Source organism: Panthera tigris, chromosome X (genome assembly GCF_018350195.1).
Source record: "Panthera tigris isolate Pti1 chromosome X, P.tigris_Pti1_mat1.1, whole genome shotgun sequence".
Classification (NCBI taxonomy): Eukaryota; Metazoa; Chordata; class Mammalia; order Carnivora; family Felidae; genus Panthera; species Panthera tigris.
In genome coordinates, this window is record NC_056677.1 from 123,526,327 (window position 1) to 123,538,817 (window position 12,491).

Sequence of the window (12,491 nt, forward strand, 5' to 3'; positions counted from 1 at the left end):
GTATGTATGTATGTATGTATGTATTTTTATTTATTTATTTTTCAGAGAGACAGAGATAGCACGAGGGAGGAAAGGGCAGAGAGAGAGGGAGACACAGAATCTGAAGCAGGCTGCAGGCTCCAAGCTGTCAATATAGAGCCCGATGCAGGGCTTGAACCCATGAACCATGAGATCATGACCTGAGCCGAAGTTGGATGCTTAACTGACTGAGCCACGCAGGCACCCTGGCACAGTTTATATAGGGGTCTTTGAAGGAAAGACTTAGAGGGAAATCTGGGAAGACTTCTCGGAAACGGTGGCCGAAGGATGGAAGGCAGTCTAGTGTAGTTTTTATTTTTTTTATTTTTTGTTTTAATATTTTTATTGTTTTAAATTTATTTGAGAGAGAGAGAGACAGAGATAGAGACAGAGAGTGTGCGGGGAAGGGGAAGAGAGAGAAGGAGAGAGAGAATCTCAAGCAGGCTCTGCGCTGTCAGCTCAGAGCCTGATGTGGGGCTAAGACTCATGAACCGTGAGATCATGACCTGAATGGAAATCAGGAGGTGAACCCTTAACCAGCTGAGCCACCCAGGCACCCCTAAGTATAGTTTTTAACTCCCAACAACAGACTCCTTATATTCAAATCTCAGATGGATCACCTGCTAGCTGGGTGATCTTGGGCCACCCTACTGTGCCTCAGTTTCCTGAGAAACTGAGATGACAACATCAGAGCCTACCTCATAGAGCTGATGTGAGAATTGAATAAGTTACTTGTTGGAGAGATCAGGGCCACTTTGTAAGTCTGGGATAGTGGGAGATCAAAGGGAGAACTTCAGGAAGAGAGTCAAGATTAGGTTGGTGTATTGGATTGTATCGGCCGCTACGTGAGGATGGACCGAAGCAGAGTAAGAGTGGAGACCGATGAGAACAGGGTGGTTGCAGGAACTGAACTGAAGGGCCTGAGTCTGAGAGGTCTGACATGGAGGAAAGGCAGGAGCAGGCAAATGTGAGCCACAGTGCAGAGGTGGGCTCCAGAGTCAGGCCATGGATGCTGATCAGATGGGCCCAAACGAGAGCAGGCAAGGAAGAGGGAGGTATGAAAGATAATAACTTGACAACTTTTGTTTGTAGGAATAGAGTGTTGATGCTCATGCTTGAGGAGTTTTGACATATAACTGGGTAAAGATGAAGAATTTGACTATACTCCTTTTAGATGGTTGTTTTACAATATGGTAGAAACTTAATTCTGGAGAACTTCTGTTGTTGAAACCAAGGGGAATAAATGTTGAGTTTTCTTCATAAATAAGGAAAGGAAAAGAACAAACATTAAATGCCTCCCTGTTGCTGATCACCCAAATTCTTGCATAGCCTTGGGATTCTGAATGGGACAGGCTTGTGGAAGGGACATTCAGTTTGATCCCTGACTAGGAAGCAGGTTACTTAGGGGCTTCATGTATAACCCAGGCAAAGGTGGGAGACAAGATGTAGAAGATTGCACCTGAGTGGGTAGCTAGATAGCTCAGAAGTTTCCCATTTATTCATATGCTGTCGTCCATATCAATTGGGCTTCCAAAATAGTTTAGAGATCTGTCAGAGTAATCATCTGAGTTTAATAACAGAGAAAGAAAGTGGGTAGTGGAACAAGACAGGGCAAACTCATTTTCCCTGAGGTTTGAAAAGAAGTACAGAGGAGATGATGAAACCAATGTTTACAGACTGATTCAAATCCCAGTTCTGTCAGGTACTAGCTATGTAACCTCAGACAAGTTATTTAAACCCTAATTGAAAAAAATTTTTCCAGTATTATTGACTCATATGGAATTTAAGAAACAAAACAAAGGGAAAAAAACCCCAAAATGGACTCTTAAATACAGAGAACAAACTGATGGTTGCCAGAGGGGAATAGGGGGATATGAAATAGATAAAGGGGATCAAGACTACACTTATCTTGATGAGCACCGAGAAATGTATAGAATTATTGAATCATTATATTGTACAACTGATGCTAATAGAATTTCAATAACAAACAATGGAGAGAACTTGGTCATTAGGTAAAAAAAAAAAGTTTTATTGAGATATAATTGACACATAACCGTGTTTAAGGTGCACAACATAATGATTTATGTATATATTGCAAAACGATTACCACAATAAGTTAACATCCATCACATTACATAGTCACAGTTTTTTTCTTTGTACTGACAACTTTTAATATCTACTCTCATGGCACCTTTTAAATATACAATACAGTATTGTTAACTTTAGCCACCAGGCTGTAAATTACACCTCCAGAGCTCATTTATTTTATAACTGGAAGTTTGTACCTTTTGACCATCTTCTCCCATATCCCCCACCCCCATCCACCACCTATAGCAACCACCAATCTGTTCTCTGTTGCTATGTGGTATATATTTTTAGGATTCCACATGTAAGTGAGATCATACACTATTTGTCTTTCTCTTTTTAAATTTTTAAAAACTATTTATTTTTGAGAGAGAGGGAGAGAGTGAGAGAGAATGCAAGCAGGGGGTGGGGGGCAGAAAGAGAGGGAGACAGAATCTGAGGCAGGCTCCAGGTTCTGAGCTGTCAGCACAGAGCTCTATGTGGGGCTCAAACTCACGAACCGTGGGATCATGACCTGAGCCAAAGTCAGAAGCTTAACCGACTGAGCCACCCAGGCGCCCCTCTCTGTCTCAATTCATTTAGCATAATGCTCTCAAGTTCCATCTATGTTGTTGCAAGTGGCAGAATGTCCCTCCTTTTTATGACTTGTTGGTATTCCATATGAGAAATGGAAGTAATAGCACCTGTCACATGGTGCTATTGTGAGGATTAAATGGTAGTTTTTGCAATACACAGAACCTAGCATGTATGTACTAAATTCCATAAATCTTGGTGATTATGGCTCCATCTCTGCTGCCACCGTCCCACTGCAAGTCTTCAACGTCTACCGGCTGAACTCCTCAGGTCTTCTAACCCCATGCTTCTCAAAGGTTAGTGTGTGTAGGCATGTCTTGCAGCATGAGGATTCTGATTCAGCAGATCTGGAGCAGCTTGAGAATTTGCTTTCAGGCAAGACCAACCATGCTGGGGGGGGGCACACTTTAAAATGCAGAAGTCTAATTGGCATCCCTTCTTTCAGCCTCAACTTCTTTGTAATCATCTAACTCATTCCCAGGGTGATCTTCGTAAAATACCAATGTCGATTATGTCATTACAAAATATCAATTCAAGTAAGAGCACTTCCAAGTGTTCCCACAGGATACTAGGGTAGATCAAATTCATACTTCTCATCAGCCTAATACTCAAAACTCTTTGCTTCTGGCCCCAACTACTTTCCTAGTGTTCTTGGTTTCAGTTACACTGTGTTGCTTGCTGAGCAAGCCTGGCACTTTATTTTTGGTTTCGTTTTGCATTTTTTTTTATTGTGGTAGTAGAATACACATAACATAAAATTTATCATTTTAACCATTTTTAAAGCATGCAGCCAAGTGGTGTTAAATGCATTTTATATTGCTGTGCAGCTATTGCCACTCTCCATCTCCACAGCCTTTCCATCATCCCCAAATGAAACTCTGTACCTGTTAAACAGTATCTCCCATTTTTCCTCCCCCCAGCCCCTGGTAACCACCATTTTGCTTTCTGTTTCTTATCATATTTGCTGTCCATTATTTCAGTGAATCTTCACAACAGCCCTGTGAAGTGGTACTATTATTATTCCCATTTTGTAGATGAGGAAACTGGGGCCCAGAAAGGTCAAGGTAATTTGTCTGGGTTCACATGCTAGGCATCAGTAAGAACAGTTTGATGTCACTATACCATGATGTTTCACCTTGGTACCTTTACTCAGACTCTGTTTTCTGCCTGTGATGTCCTCTCCTCTCCATTTAGCAGTTGAGGTCTTTTGGATCCATTGCATAATTGTCTCAGATGCCTTCTGTGAAGCTTCTAGCCCAGTAGTGATAATTCCCTTGCCTTCAATCCATGGATTTATGTAGATGTCAGTCTTTCCCATAAACCTGTGCACTGCCAAGGTATAGTGGGCACAGGGATTGAATGAATTGCTGAAATTTCAGAAATGGCAGGACCATGGAAAGGTTTTATAGAACATCAAGAAACTTAATTGGAATAAGATTAGAAATTTAGTGGATTGTTGATTTCTTTCAGGAACATGTTTAGTTTTTCCAGCACCATATAAAAACTGGAAATATCTTGCAGGAATGTTGAAGAATGTACAAAACTTTTGCTTCTTAGTATTGCCTCAGACTAAGAGAACATACAGAATTCGTAAAACTGTAAAACCAATAAGAGATACACTTGTACTAGGAGGTTGGAAGATGGCGGCATAGGAGGACGCTGGGCTCACTGCTAGTCCTGCTGATCACTTAGATTCCACCTACACCTGTATAAATAACCCAGAAAACCGCCAGAGGATTAGCAGAATGGAGTTTCCGGAGCCAAGCACAGACGAGAGGCCCACGGAAGAGGGTAGGAAGGGCGGCGAGGCGGTGCACGCTCCACGAACTGGCGGGAGGGAGCCGGGGCGGAGGGGCAGCCTGCCTGCCAAGCAGAGCCCCCGAGTCTAGCTGGCAAAAGCAGAGGGGCCAGACGGAGTGTGTTCCGACAGCAAGCGCGACTTAGCGTCTGGGAGGTCAGAAGTGAACAGCTCTGCTCGGAAAGCGGGAAGGCTGGAGGACAAAGGGAGGGAGAGCTGCTGAGCCCCCGGACGACAGACTCAGCTTGGCGGGGCACAAAGGCGCTCACCAGCGCCATCTCCCTCGCCCATCCCCCAGCCAAAATCCCAAAGGGAACCAGTTCCTGTCAGGGAACTTGCTCGCTCCACGCAAACACCCAACTCTGTGCTTCTGCGGAGCCAAACCTCCGGCAGCGGATCTGACTCCCTCCCGCTGCCACAGGGCCCCTCCTGAAGTGGATCACCTAAGGAGAAGCGAGCTAAGCCTGCCCCTCCTGCCCCCGTGCACCTTGCCTACCCACCCCAGCTAATACGCCAGGTCCCCAGCACCACAAGCCTGGCAGTGTGCAAGTAGCCCAGATGGACCATGCCAACCCACAGGGAATCCCGCCCCTAGGAGAGGGGAAGAGAAGGCACACACCAGTCTGACTGTGGCGCCATCGGTGGGCTGGGGGCAGACATCAGGTCGGACTGCGGCCCCGCCCACCAACTCCAGTTATACACCACAGCACAGGGGAAGTGCCCTGCAGGTCCGCACCACTCCAGGGACTATCCAAAATGACTAAATGGAAGAATTCCCCTCAGAAGAATCTCCAGGAAATAACAACAGCCAATGAACTGATCAAAAAGGATTTAAATGATATAACAGAAAGTGAATTTAGAATAATAGTCATAAAATTAATCGCTGGGCTTGAAAACAGTATAGAGGACAGCAGAGAATCTCTTGCTACAGAGATCAAGGGACTAAGGAACAGTCACGAGGAGCTGAAAAACGCTTTAAACGAAATGCAAGACAGAATGGAAACAACGACAGCTCGGATTGAAGAGGCAGAGGAGAGAATAGGTGAACTAGAAGATAAAGTTATGGAAAAAGAGGAAGCTGAGAGAAAGATAAAAAAAATCCAGGAGTATGAGGGGAAAATTAGAGAACTAAGTGATACACTAAAAAGAAATAATATATGCATAATTGGTATCCCAGAGGAGGAAGAGAGAGGGAAAGGTGCTGAAGGGGTACTTGAAGAAATAATAGCTGAGAACTTCCCTGAACTGGGGAAGGAAAAAGGCATTGAAATCCAAGAGGCACAGAGAACTCCCTTCAGACGTAACTTGAATCGATCTTCTGCACGACATATCATAGTGAAACTGGCAAAATACAAGGATAAAGAGAAAATTCTGAAAGCAGCAAGGGATAAACGTGCCCTCCCATATAAAGGGAGACCTATAAGACTCGTGACTGATCTCTCTTTTGAAACTTGGCAGGCCAGAAAGGATTGGCACGATATCTTTAGTGTGCTAAACAGGAAAAATATGCAGCCGAGAATCCTTTATCCAGCAAGTCTGTCATTTAGAATAGAAGGAGAGATAAAGGTCTTCCCAAACAAACAAAAACTGAAGGAATTTGTCACCACTAAACCAGCCCTACAAGAGATCCTAAGGGGGATCCTGTGAGACAAAGTACCAGAGACATCACTACAAGCATAAAACATACAGACATCACAATGACTCTAAACCCATATCTTTCTATAATAACACAGAATGTAAATGAATTAAATGCGCCAACCAAAAGACGTAGGGTATCAGAATGGATAAAAAAACAAGACCCATCTATTTGCTGTCTACAAGAGACTCATTTTAGACCTGAGGACACCTTTAGATTGAGAGTGAGGGGATGGAGAACTATTTATCATGCTACTGGAAGCCAAAAGAAAGCTGGAGTAGCCATACTTATATCAGACAAACTAGACTTTAAATTAAAGGCTGTAACAAGAGATGAAGAAGGGCATTATATAATAATTACAGGGTCTATCCATCAGGAAGAGCTAACAATTATAAATGTCTATGCGCCGAATACCGGAGCCCCCAAATATATAAAACAATTACTCACAAACATAAGCAACCTTATTGATAAGAATGTGGTCATTGCAGGGGACTTTAACACCCCACTTACAGAAATGGATAAGATCATCTAGACACACGGTCAATAAAGAAATAAGGGCCCTGAATGATACATTGGATCAGATGGACTTGACAGATATATTTAGAACTCTGCATCCCAAAGCAACAGAATATACTTTCTTCTCGAGTGCACATGGAACATTCTCCAAGATAGATCATATACTGGGTCACAATACAGCCCTTCATAAGTTCACAAGAATTGAAATTATACCATGCATACTTTCAGACCACAATGCTATGAAGCTTGAAATCAACCACAGGAAAAAGTCTGGAAAACCTCCAAAAGCATGGAGGTTAAAGAACACCTTACTAAAGAATGAGTGGGTCAACCAGGCAATTAGAGAAGAAATTAAAAAATATATGGGAACAAACGAAAATGAAAATACAACAATCCAAATGCTTTGGGACGCAGCGAAGGCAGTCCTGAGAGGAAAATACATTGCAATCCAGGCCTATCTCAAGAAGCAAGAAAAATCCCAAATACAAAATCTAACAGCACACCTAAAGGAAATAGAAGCAGAACAGCAAAGGCAGCCTAAACCCAGCAGAAGAAGAGAAATAATAAAGATCAGAGCAGAAATAAACAATATAGAATCTAAAAAAACTGTAGAGCAGATCAACGAAACCAAGAGTTGGTTTTTGGAAACAATAAACAAAATTGACAAACCTCTAGCCAGGCTTCTCAAAAGAAAAGGGAGAGGACCCAAATAGATAAAATCATGAATGAAAATGGGATTATTACAACCAATCCCTCAGAGATACAAACAATTATCAGGGAATACTATGAGAAATTATATGCCAACAAATTGGACACCCTGGAAGAAATGGACAAATTCCTAAACACCCACACTCTTCCAAAACTCAATCAGGAGGAAATAGAAAGCTTGAACAGACCCATAACCAGCGAAGAAATTGAATCGGTTATCAAAAATCTCCCAACAAATAAGAGTCCAGGACCAGATGGCTTCCCAGGAGAGCTCTACCAGATGTTTAAAGCAGAGATCATACCTATCCTTCTCAAGCTATTCCAAGAAATAGAAAGGGAAGGAAAACTTCAGACTCGTTCTATGAAGCCAGTATTACTTTGATTCCTAAACCAGACAGAGACCCAGTAAAAAAAGAGAACTACAGGCCAATATCCCTGATGAATATGGATGCAAAAATTCTCAATAAGATACTAGCAAATCGAATTCAACAGCATATAAAAAGAATTATTCACCATGATCAAGTGGGATTCATTCCTGGGATGCAGGGCTGGTTCAACATTCGCAAATCAATCAACGTGATACATCACATTAACAAAAAAAAAAGAGAAGAACCATATGATCCTGTCAATCGATGCAGAAAAGGCCTTTGACAAAATCCAGCACCCTTTCTTAATAAAAAAACCCTTGAGAAAGTCGGGATAGAAGGAACATACTTAAAGATCATAAAAGCCATTTATGAAAAGCCCACAGCTAACATCATCCTCAATGGGGAAAAACTGAGAGCTTTTTCCCTGAGATCAGGAACACGACAGGGATGCCCACTCTCACCGCTGTTGTTTAACATAGTGTTGGAAGTTCTAGCATCAGCAGACAACGAAAGGAAATCAAAGGCATCAAAATTGGCAAAGATGAAGTCAAGCTTTCACTTTTTGCAGATGACATGATATTATACATGGAAAATCCGATAGACTCCACCAAAAGTCTGCTAGAACTGATACATGAATTCAGCAAAGTTGCAGGATACAAAATCAATGTACAGAAATCAGTTGCATTCTTATACACTAACAATGAAGCAACAGAAGGACAAATAAAGAAACTTATCCCATTCACAATTGCACCAAGAAGCATAAAATACCTAGGAATAAATCTAACCAAAGATGTACAAGATCTGTATGCTGAAAACTATAGAAAGCTTATGAAGGTAATTGAAGAAGATATAAAGAAATGGAAAGACATTCCCTGCTCATGGATTGGAAGAATAAATATTGTCAAAATGTCAATACTACCCAAAGCTATCTACACATTCAATGCAATCCCAATCAAAATGGCACCAGCATTCTTCTCGAAACTAGAACAAGCAATCCTAAAATTCATTTGGAACCACAAAAGGCCCCGAATAGCCAAAGTAATTTTGAAGAAGAAGATCAAAGCAGGAGGCATCACAATCCCAGACTTTAGCCTCTACTACAAAGCTGTGATCATCAAGACAGCATGGTTGGCACTAAAACAGACACATAGACCAATGGAATAGAATAGAAACCCCAGAACTAGACCCACAAACATATGGCCAACTAATCTTTGACAAAGCAGGAAAGAACATCCAATGGATAAAAGACCGTCTCTTTAACAAATGGTGCTGGGAGAACTGGACAGCAACATGCAGAAGGTTAAAACTAGACCACTTTCTCACACCATTCACAAAAATAAACTCAAAATGGATAAAGGACCTGAATGTGAGACAGGAAACCATCAAAACCCTAGAGGAGAAAGCAGGAAAAGACCTCTCTGACCTCAGCCGTAGCAATCTCTTACTCGACACATCCCCAAAGGCAAGGGAATTAAAAGCAAAAATGAATTACTGGGACCTTATGAAGATAAAAAGCTTCTGCACAGCAAAGGAAACAACCAACGAAACTAAAAGGCAACCAACGGAATGGGAAAAGATATTTGCAAATGACATATCAGACAAAGGGCTAGTATCCAAAATCTATAAAGTGCTCACCAAACTCCACACCTGAAAAACAAATAACCCAGTGAAGAAATGGGCAGAAAACATAAATAGACACTTCTCTAAAGAAGACATCCAGATGGCCAACAGGCACATGAAAAGATGTTCAACGTCGCTCCTTATCAGGGAAATACAAATCCAAACCACACTCAGATATCACCTCACGCCAGTCAGAGTGGCCAAAATGAACAAACCAGGAGACTATAGATGCTGGCGAGGATGTGGAGAAACGGGAACCCTCTTGCACTGTTGGTGGGAATGCAAATTGGTGCAGCCGCTCTGGAAAGCAGTGTGGAGGTTCCTCAGAAAATTAAAAATAGACCTACCCTATGACCCAGCAATAGCACTGCTAGGAATTTACCCAAGGGATACAGGAGTACTGATGCATAGGGGCACTTGGACCCCAATGTTTATAGCAGCACTCTCAACAATAGCCAAATTATGGAAAGAGCCTAAATGTCCATCAACGGATGAATGGATAAAGAAATTGTGGTTTATATACACAATGGAATACTACGTGGCAATGAGAAAGAATGAAATATGGCCTTTTGTAGCAACGTGGATGGAACTGGAGAGTGTGATGCTAAGTGGAATAAGCCATACAGAGAAAGACAGATACCATATGGTTTCACTCTTATGTGGATCCTGAGAAACTTAACAGAAACCCATGGGGAAGGGGAAGGAAAAAAAAAAGAGGTTAGAGTGGGAGAGAGCCAAAGCATAGGAGACTGTTAATAACTGAGAACAAACTGAGGGTTGATGGGGGGTGGGAGGGAGGGGAGGGTGGGTGATGGGTATTGAGGAGGGTACCTTTTGGGATGAGCACTGGGTGTTGTATGGAAACCTATTTGACAATAAATTTCATATATTGAAAAACAAAACAAAACAAAAAAAAGAGATACACTTGTAGATCCAACTTTGTTTTTCTAGATTGGGGTTTGACTGCCTGCCTGCCTTCCTGCCTGCCTGCCTTCCTTCCTTCCTTCCTTCCTTCCTTCCTTCCTTCCTTTCTTTCCTTCCCTCTTTCCCTCACCACCCCCCACCCCCACCTCTTTCTCTCTTTCTCTCTTTCTCTCTTTCTTTCCCTCTCTGATTTTTAGGAACAGAATTAGCAGGATGAGAGTTGTTCGGCAACCTTTGGCTGTTCATCAGCATTTTGCCAAGTAGGACTCAGTGTTTGTTTATTTATTTTTTTTGTTAACTTATTCATTCACCAAACATTTATTCAGCATATGTATTCTTCCAGGAACAGGTTGGGGTGCTGAGAATGCAACAGTAAGCACAAATAACCTGACCCTGTCCTCAGAAGGGACCACAGAAGGGACACAAAATGAGCATCTGCTTTGGTCTAGGAACGAGCGGACATTTTACTTGTGCAGGTGTATGTTCTCCTATGCAAATAGGTTCATTTTCTCCAGTGCCTGGCTTCCCCACCACCTCATCCATACCAAGGCCCATGACTGTGCATTGAGAGCTTGCTGAAAGAATTCAGGTTCGAGAAAGAAAAGTCACCCTGATCCTGTTTCTGGATCTCTTTTGGAGCATGACTTTGCCACTTGCCCTTTCCTGGCTTATTTGGTATGGTATTTGGCACCCATATTACATAATCCAGTTGAGATTAATTTCCATTCTTAATTTTATCCATTGGAAAATCATGTTCCCTTAAGATGGATGAGTAACTGATGAAATATAGTCTTATGAGATGTAATTTCTGAAGAAAGTTTTGATTGAAAATAAATTGGAAAATTCCACTGACTTGGTTGATATATTTATGCCATACACATTGGACATCATTACTGTCTACATGAAAATTGTAAATATTTCATTCTTTCTCACTGATTAAATATCTTTAATAAACCTTATATGAGTAAGAGACGATGACTTCATTCAAATTTTTGAAGTATGCCATCATGCATTTTCCCCTATACACTTAAAATAATCCCCAGAATCATAGTGATATTTGAAAGACCACTTTACTTGAGCAATTGTTTATTTAAAAATGTGTGTGTGTGTGTGTGTGTGTGTGTGTGTGTGTCTGTCTGTCTGTCTCTCTGTCTGTATAAAGGAAGAGTTGGTCCCTGATAATGCACAGCAAATTTTATAACTACAAATATATGGCATGATTATCTTCCACAGTGGTATTTTAAATACTCTGAGGTTTTTATTTTAAATAAACAAATATTGTAACCAGAGTAATACCCTAAAATGGATTCACTGTTACATTCTGCTTTTCTTCAGACCCTATCTGGTTTTCTTTAGAATTCCATATAAACATTTTAAATGATGTTTACATGAGCCAAACACTTTCTGGCCATTATTGGTCTGTGAAGGCCGCAAGGATTTCCTTCTCTGTCAGTGGGGCCAAGGCTAACTGACAGATAGATTGGTGGGGCTGAAGCAGGGGGTGGGGGGCAAATTTATCAGCAGAGCACAGTTAGGGCTGTGGTGAGCTAGGACTAAATCTGCTGACTGGCTCATTAGGCCTCCCGGTGATGGCCTGTGATTAGGCAGCCCTACAGAGAAGGGAGTTGTTCCTTGGTTACGGAGCACTAACTAGTTAACCTCAGCCTCTTCAGATGTGGCAGGGTGAAGATGTGCTCTGTTTCTTGCTAGACCTCTCTCTTTATGAAAGAGAATATTTTTCATGATTGCATTTGTTATCACCAGAAACTACTGCTGGCATTTTCAACTGAATTCTCCCCATTTATGCTGGAACCCCTATTTGTCTATTGCTCTTTCTGTGGCACTTTTAGTAGCCCTGCTCTTTGCCCTTTTCAGATTTATTCCAGTCCCTTGACTGCTGTACTTTTTCTTGTTGAACCTCCCCTATTTCTGCCTGCAACTTCTTACTCAATCTTTACATTAGGGCCCAACATTTCAAGCACTTTCTCTGACCAATATCAGTGCCTCTTTTCTTCCTTGGTGCTCAGGAAAACTCTAAGCAGAGATCAATCTGACCATTTCCCTCCTCCATTCCTACGTGTGGGCTGTTTGTTGCTTTGGAGAAAATCTTGCTTCCGTGCAGCTTAGTACCACTATACAGTCATGCTCTGCCACCACATGTTGTTCATGATGAGGATACACATTAAGTGGCATCATAGCCTGACTCCGTCACTGGGCTGAGACACCACTTACTCACGACATGTTA

General features: G+C 41.9%; 1 protein-coding gene across 4 annotated transcripts in view; it reads left to right on the top strand.

The window, feature by feature from the left end:
• Positions 1–12,491, top strand: part of PASD1 (PAS domain containing repressor 1) — a 146,848-nt gene that overhangs the window by 59,714 nt on the left and 74,643 nt on the right. The window lies entirely within an intron of this gene.